Here is a 7,353-nt window from a genome sequence, read left to right as displayed (position 1 = left end):
GTGCATCACAAAATGTTTATTCTAAATATGTAAACAAACTGTCCTTCCTTTTGAGCGAGGGGAACTAGCTGGTAGACAATCTCTAAAGTAACGAATTACTGGTGCGAGTGTTAGAGGTATGGATAAAAAAACTACTGCGTTTACATCGCTACTGGGCATTTAAAGAAACTGTAATGTAGAGTCGCTCATCAGTATATGCTTTGCAATTTTGTTTTGAATTGGATTATAACAAACGTGATGTGATTGCGTGAGACGCAAACGTATTATGCATTCTTTATTAAAGTGCGTATATTTATTAGTAAGCAATTTTATTATTATTATTAAGAAATATACTTAATGCGGACATAGTTGGATCTATGAATAAACAGTAAAAATATACACAAATTTGTACACATTACCCTCTGTACTAAGTTGAAAGTCGTTGAAGAGGCCACTTTTACGACGTAAAGGTCATAAATAAAGCTCAGTCTGGAAAGATATTGTATGGAACATAGAAAAATTTAATAGAATCTAAACATTAAACAGGAAGGAATTTTGTAATCCATTCATTTACCGAGAACAACATATTTTATTATTAGGTTTTTTTTTGTTTTGTGGATCTTGTGGTGTAGTGTTGAGTCGCTGATTTAGGGAGCTGTGATTGAGTTCTAGCTTAGAATTGAAGGTTATGTACTGCGTTGTTTTCTTATATTTTGTTGTTTCTTACAACAAATTTCGGTTATAATATCTACAGAGAACATTTTGTAAGTGTCAATGTTGTTATGATTATTATATTTTTTTTAGTGCTGTTAAGTATACAAAGTTTCTTAACGTAAATGAAGTAGTTGTGTTTTTATTTTAATAGTAATAGTTTATGAATTTTGTAATTTAGTTTTTCGTCTTGCTAATGCAGTTGTTTTTGTATAATCTACACTCTGATCAGAAAGGTACTGGTCACTTCTTTTATAACATTTGGTTCAGAAATCCTTTGTAATGTTTATATTTAGCAGCTACCATATTGGAGGCATATCTTTAAATACAGATTCTTATCTAATGCATGCCTCTATTTCTTAATTGAAAAAAAACAATATTTGTTAACTTTAATTTTTTAAATGGTCCAGAATAATAAATAACTATCTAAACATTTTTTCAGTAACAGTAATTAAAATGGTAAAGGAAAATAAAAGAAAAAATACAGTAAAAATGTAAAACATTTTATTGTGTTGAAAATTCCATCAGTTTGGTCATCCTATGAAAATTTATCATATAACAAAACGCACAAACATTAAATATATGTGATTCTGAAGAAATACTGTTTTATCATTAACTGAGATACTATCAAAGTGATTAAAGTAATAGTTTATAAAATGATTCTTCAAGACTAACTCCACCCTTATCTATGTAGTAACTATTTCTTTCAATTAAGTGCTGCCTTATAGTTTGCTATTCTTATTTTTATCTCATTTTCACAATTGCAAACTTAAGATAATGATGTATTTCTTAAATATTTGTACTGTGTTATTTTTTCAATGATTCAATCTTTAAATAAACAACTTTGCTTATTTCATACTATCCTCAAAATTTTTGTTTTCCTGACATTAAGCGTTCATATCAGTTTCTGCCACTTATTCTCTCATCTATTAAAATTATGCAGTTTATTTACCAACTTCAAAAAAGGAAGTTATTTATTCAGCCTGTATATTTTTTTGTTTGTTCATGCATAACTTTTTTCCCATTAATGCAATTGAAATAAATATTTTTGCAATTGAAGCAGCTGCTTTTCAAGGGGTACCATGATGTTGAAAACTTTTTAGACACAAAAAATCGGAAAAACAATAAAAAAAGTTTTTTTCCTTGTAAAGCTTTTATGTTTGCACATAACTTTTACCCTATTAATTTGATTCAAATAAATTTTGTTGTAATCGATGCTGCTGCTTTTTGTGATGGTACCAAGATGTTGAAAAAAATTTTTGGACAAAAAATTGGTCTGAAAATTGACAAAAAACGTTTTTCAGTGTCTGGCAGATAGATAAAGACAGTGGAAATCCTGTTATTCTAAATGTATGTGTCACATTAGATGATGTTGTACAGTCTTCTGTGGGGCAGGTTATGTGAGATTCTGCACAAGATATGTAGCACCATTAATAAAATCTTCAAAAATTGAGAATCTCATCTTCCACCTTTCAGAACCAGCATACATAGATAGGGACCCAGTATACATCAGTAGCATTGATAGGGACAGTGGGAATCTTATAATTCTATATACATGCATCACATTATGGTCTTTACCGCCTCTAGACAGGTCAGACGGTACTTACGTATTAACGCCACCGCAGCTACAGCTGCTGTTTAGGTTATGTTGACTTTGTGTACTGACAAATCGTACGTATATCAAAATAACCTAACTAAATATAACCTACGCTTGCTTCGCTCGCTAACCTCTTATAATTACATTAAATATGCATAATATATACAACTTATTAATAATATAACCTTAATGTTATAGCACCGAAATCCGATTGACTACTTTGTTTTTAAATAATGCTGTAGCTGCGGTGGCGTTAATACGTAAGTACCATTAATTATAAGAGGTTAGCGAGCGAAGCGAGTATAGGTTATATTTAGTTAGATTATTTTGATATACGTACACGAAGTCAACATAACCTAAACAGCAGCTATAGCTGCGGTGGCGTTAATACGTAAGTACCGGTCAGACAACTAAGCTAAACCATATAAGTACTGACTCGACTTAGAGCAACATAAACTTTTGCTAATACATTTTTCCCCAAATCTACTACAGCTTTATTTAATCTAGTACCTTGCAATCTGTGGTACACTGTCACAGCCGACTTAAAATTAAAGGTAGCTTACTTACTGATGTAATAAGTACACAACCACCTTCATCTTTAATTTTTGTTTGTATTTTTCATCATTAAATTTTATTAACAAGCTTTTTTTGGTAACTCACCCCTTTCCAGTTGATCCCTTCATAGGTCAGGCGATTTGAATTTCTTTACAATTCCCATAGAGCCGTTAACTAAACCATCAGAAATTTACTTATTACCCCTTAACATAACTTTCTGCCAGTTGTACATTATGCTACAGATCACCACAGTTATTGACATCTACCGGAATAATATTCTGGGGAAAATTTTCCCATATGTTGCAGTCGCTTGTGATTCATCAAAAGCAATACAAAATGACAACAGATGCTACAGATTTACTTCTACTTGACACCAAGGAGATTGAGCAAAACACTAATGGCCTTTGACTGATGGCAGCTGCATTATATGATCAAAAATCACATTAACTCTGGCTAATAAGTTATCGTTATTAATCAGACTCAGAAAATTATGAAATAATTATTTAAAAAAAAAATGGAACCAACTTAAAAATGAGCTGAAAAGTAAGAAATAATTATTTAGTCCAAATACTTAATTAGTTCCATAGACACTTTTTTGAATCTACACCAAAATGCATGAACATAGTTACGTGATACTTGAATGAACCTATAGATGGAATATATAATTTATGGATGAAATGTGTAATAATGCAAATGGAAAACCAATCAAAGCATATAAATATGAATTCCACTGATATAATATTGATATAGAACAAATTTATATTACATCAAGAAATTAATTTTGTAGAAGCAAATGCCAATTCAAAACAGTGCCTAAGGAATTAATTAAGTATTTGGATGAATCTGTTTCTTACTTTTTACCCCATTTTTAAATCTGTTCCATTTTTTTAAAAATAATTATTTTCCTTCCTCCCTTCCTAATCCTTTCATGCTATTATAGAACATTTTTGATCATATCTTCAATAAAGTTGAATAGTAGCAGTGCCATTGGCTTCACTATCTAGGTTCTCAGTTTGAACATCCTTTACTTCCATAGCAATTTTCTGATTCAGATGCATCCTAAATCTTCCATCTTTTCATCCTACTTTTTGCCTTTTTAATATTTCCATTAGTTTACCCCATGGTTGAGGGTTTTTTCTATATCTATCAAACACACTTCTATATGCAAGGTTTCAGAAGCCAATCAGTGTCATGATGATGTGTTTGGAAATATATAATTTTTTACAGAGCTTCTAAAAATTCATTAATTATATTTATAATATTTATTAATTCTACTTTTTAAATGTTTACAGTATTATTACAAAAAATATTATATATAAAGAAAAAATAAGTGACACTATTAATTTTTTGTCATGTATTAAAAATGTCTGACTACTTGTTTTATCCATTGAAAACCAACTGGTTAAAATTTGACATACAGTTCACATAATAAAAACAGATGAATGATGTGATATGGATAAAATACAGTATGAAATATAAAGACTTTTTTTTTATTGTTTATATTTGAAAAAAAATTCTAGGCTACAATTTTACAGTAAAAATACTAATAATGAAATTTCCTAGTAAGGTACAGATTTCCTTTTTAGCTATAAAATTACATATGAAATTGTTTGAAACAATTGTTTCAAACAATTCAAAATTGTAAGAAATGGAGCTTTATGTCTAAAGTAATACCACAGGTCTCTCAAATAAATGTAGTTAGTTAGTTTTTCGTAATGTAAATTAATATTACACAGTGCATAATAGATATATTTCCATTTTATTTTATTTATATATAAGAAGCTGACAAATTTTAATTATTAGATTTCTCCTAAAAAATCAATATGTATCATAATCCTTTTTTTATGACCTGGTTTTCTTCCTTCAAGATTAAAAATGCTTGTCATAAAACTTCCAGTGTTTAAGTCTTGCATAAAATAGTGCTATGCAGTAATTATTCATTCTTTGAATTAAATAATTTTGAAAAAGGAAACAAAATCTAGAAGCCTGTGTCAATAGTGATTTCTTTTACAATGTTGTAACCTCACATTTACAGTAAATCGTGTATTTGAGGTGAGTTTACTAAAAAAATATTAAAGAAACATTATAGATTTCATTATTAAAGGTTATCATGTCTAGTTTGTATAAAGTTGGGAGATCAAGAAAAATGTGCTTTTCACGAAGTTTTTATTTTTGTTTGCATGAAAGATTCTGAGAAAATGTTCAAAAAGAAAAAATAATCTGAGATTTGTGTCTCAGTGATTTGAATAGAGCTAAAAAAAATACTCCCTTAACTGCTATTTATGCAAACTACAATTCCAAAAATCATGATCAACATTTACAGATCAGGCTTTAAGCTTGCTCCAATTTCAGTCCATCTCGTCCTTTGTCTTCCCAAGCCTCTTCTCCCATCTGGTAATAAGCTATTTATCTCCAAGCTATCTGTACTCATTCTCTGTATGTGTTCTTTCCAGTGAGCTCTGTGAGAATAAATTTCCTCAAGAATAGTCCTATCTTCAGACCTCTTCTATCTTCAGAATTCCTCACTTCAGACCTTTTCCTTCTGGTGCATCTTTTAATGCCTCTCATGAAGAACATTTCTGCAGCTTCCAACTTACTAATTGCAGAACCAAAAAAAAAATAAAAAATATTAAGTTTCATTTTTTTTTTGTCTCAGGTTTCTTAAAAATCCATGTCTCACAACCATAAAATAACAGTGGAAAGGCTAGCACATCATACAATGTAAGCCTAATCTCCTTACGAACCTTATTCTTAAGGAATAAGGTACCTTTTTTAAGGCAATTTATATACATTTGGAAATTTTCCCAGTTTTTTCTCCACTTCTACATCTTGCATATGCTAAATCATCCCAGATATTGAAAATGTGAAACTTGTTCCAATATTTTATTTTGTAACACATTCTTCATTCTTGTTGAATATTTCCCACAAAAACCTTCATTTTCTGCACTGAGGTGTTTAATCCATATTAATTAAATAACGACATATTAAGTTCAAAGACCGATCCCTGTAAATCATCCTCTCTTGAATAACCACTTGGTCATCTACATATAACAAACTATTAACATATGACTTATTACCTAATTAATTTTTCACCTAAATTTATTGCAGGAGGAACACGTGGTTTCCATTCTCTAATAGTGTCAATAAATATATTAAAAAGAGTGGGTGATAAACTAAGCAGCCTCTCTTACCCGTGATTGATTGGTTCATCCCTAGTTATTTCCATACCCATCTTTACTGCAATATTGGTGGATCTGTGAACTCTGCTAATAACATTAATGAGATAGGATAACCTCTTTCTCCATAATTCCATAGCAAATTCCTGTTGACCCTATCAAACACCTTAACAATGTCAATAAATGCCAAATGTGTTACTTTATTGAACTCTGTTCTCTTCGTGAAGATCTGTTTAATACTGTAAATATCATCCTAGAAGATCTCCGCTTCCTAAAACCTTGTTCTTCAATCATTATAGCATCAGATATAGGAGATATTCAATTATTTAATTCTTGAATGTACTTTATACATCATTTCAATAAGTGTATTCTCTTGCAGTTATCAGATTTACTCTATCTCCAATATAGAAACTATCAATGAATTCTTCCCTTCAGCTGGAACTCTTAATTTAATCCAACAATCATTTACTTCATGTAACAATCTTCAATACAGAAACAAACCACCATATTTTACAATTCAGCATTTATCCTGTCTGGACTGCAGGCCTTCCTATTCATTAATATCCTTTAGGATAATTCCAACACTTCCATCGCAATCCTGTCAACATAACCACTGCTCCTGTCTGCTGCACTACTCCCATTCATCTGTTTCTCACTAGTATGTTCTGGATCAAACCATAACCCCCTTATTTATTCCAGGAACTCCTCCCTTTTAATGTTGCATTATCCTTTCCTTCCAGTCATACTTTTCATAACCTTAAAAGTTATATTTTGATGACCATATAGTTCACTTTCCAAAATATTAACAAATTGTCTGGGTTTCATTCTGTAACTGCCTTACTGCTGTTTTTACTACTTTTCTCTCACTATTACAAGTTCTCTTTTGAACACTCATTACTATTTTGCAAATAAATCAGACATGCTATTTTTTTTCTCTAATTATATTACAATTTCCTCATTCCATAGCTGCAATCTTTTTGTCCTACCTGAAATTTTCTAGTACCTAAAGCTTCTCCTGCAGCTTTAATTATGGTTGTTTTATTGTATGCCATTCATTATCTATATCATCTTGGGTTGCACTCTTTATAAGATACTCATTTGGTCTATTTTCATAAAATAGTCTTACCAGTGGAGCCTGTAAAAGATTTAATTTAAAACAATTATGTTCAATAAGATTATTTCTAACCTTATTGGGTTTCTCCCATCTAGCAGTGACGTTGATCTTCGGCTGCTAGTAAAAAGAAGTCTGAGCCCACATCATATCCTCTGTATACTCTCACACCTGAGACATCTCCCCTCAATTTGCTATTAACTATAATGTAATGATCTATCTAC

General features: G+C 30.5%; 1 protein-coding gene across 2 annotated transcripts in view; it reads left to right on the top strand.

The window, feature by feature from the left end:
• The first annotated feature begins 634 nt into the window (after positions 1-634).
• LOC142317328 (uncharacterized) overlaps positions 635-7,353 on the top strand; it is a 45,739-nt gene continuing 39,020 nt past the window's right edge. For both annotated transcript variants that reach the window (XM_075353790.1, XM_075353788.1), the window contains exon 1: positions 635-743. The gene's annotated coding sequence lies outside the window, so the exon portion shown is untranslated. The remainder of the gene's footprint in view (positions 744-7,353) is intronic.

This window comes from Lycorma delicatula, chromosome 1, assembly GCF_047948215.1.
Source record: "Lycorma delicatula isolate Av1 chromosome 1, ASM4794821v1, whole genome shotgun sequence".
Classification (NCBI taxonomy): Eukaryota; Metazoa; Arthropoda; class Insecta; order Hemiptera; family Fulgoridae; genus Lycorma; species Lycorma delicatula.
The sequence above is the reverse complement of the archived record's forward strand: the minus strand, read 5'-3'. Positions and strand labels throughout refer to the sequence as shown.